Source organism: Galeopterus variegatus, unplaced genomic scaffold (assembly GCF_000696425.1).
Source record: "Galeopterus variegatus unplaced genomic scaffold, G_variegatus-3.0.2 Scaffold80, whole genome shotgun sequence".
Classification (NCBI taxonomy): domain Eukaryota; kingdom Metazoa; phylum Chordata; class Mammalia; order Dermoptera; family Cynocephalidae; genus Galeopterus; species Galeopterus variegatus.
This window is the reverse complement of record NW_007726191.1, coordinates 337,306-338,463: the sequence shown is the minus strand read 5'-3', so window position 1 is coordinate 338,463 and position 1,158 is coordinate 337,306. Positions and strand designations below refer to the sequence as shown.

The window sequence follows — 1,158 nt, the reverse complement described above, 5'->3', positions numbered from 1 at the left end:
TGAGCGTGGTGCTGACAACACCAAGTCAAGGGTTGAGATCCCCTTACTGGTCATCTTTAAATAAATAAATAAATAAATAAAAAATAAATAAATATTTACACTTCAAATTTTTCTATTGCCTTGTATTGGCTAAAACTTCTATAAAAACATTGAACAACAGTAGCGATGTGGTATATTTTTATTTCGTTTCCAACTTTAATGGCATACCTAAAATGTAGTCTTAGGTGGGTACAAATGCTTTATGTTAATGAAGAATAAATTTTTATTCTTAGTTTACTGTTTTTTCTTTTTAAATCAGGAAAGGCTGTTGAATTCTAGCATATATCTTTATAACATCTAATGAAATAAATTTATGATTTTGATCCTTTCACCTATTAGTGAAATAAATTTCGTGAATAGATTTTTAACCAATTGAACCAGTTTTACACTGTTCTTGGAATAATACCTCTTTGGTTATAGTGCATTATTCTTTTGAGGCACTGATAATTTTATTTCTTAACCTTTTATTTAGAACTTCAGTACATAAATGAGATTGCATGTAAGACTGACAGGCACATTTCTTTTGTCAGGATTTGATTATCAGGATTACAAAATAAATTGAGAAGCTCTGCATCATTTCTATGCTCTGCTCTATGTTGGACAGTTTTGCGTCTTAAATCACTGAAGCTCCTCATTTTAAACCAACTCATCCAAGGTAGTGGAAGAATAAATTTAAAAATTCTACTTTGGGGATCTACCCATTATTTCATGATTAGTTTTTTCTGTTAAATATTTAAAGTATTATTAAACTACATCAATTAAAATAGGATGATCTTGGTATAAGAATAAAAACATACATGAAGAAAACAAAAAAAAGCATAGGCCGATTAGCTCAGTTGGTTAGAGCACAACGTTATAACAAAAACGTCATGGTTTTAGATCCCCATATAAGCCAGGTGCCAAAAAAAAAAAAAAAGGAAAGTGAAAAGGAGTGCAGAGAAAGAGCTTCTGAGATAGTATTTAGTGAGATAAAAGGTAGCAGAGGTGTTGGCAAAACAGTATAAATATTTTTAAAAATAAAGATCTTTATCTCCCACCAAACATCAATTTCATGTGGATTAAATGAGCAGAAAACCCATAACTTCTTTTTTGTTTGTTTGTTTCTAACTTTTTTTTCAT

General features: G+C 29.7%; 1 protein-coding gene across 2 annotated transcripts in view; it reads right to left on the bottom strand.

Moving 5' to 3' along the window:
* Positions 1 to 1,158, bottom strand: part of GLE1 (GLE1 RNA export mediator) — a 55,815-nt gene that overhangs the window by 16,125 nt on the left and 38,532 nt on the right. The gene's annotated exons all lie outside the window — the stretch shown is intronic.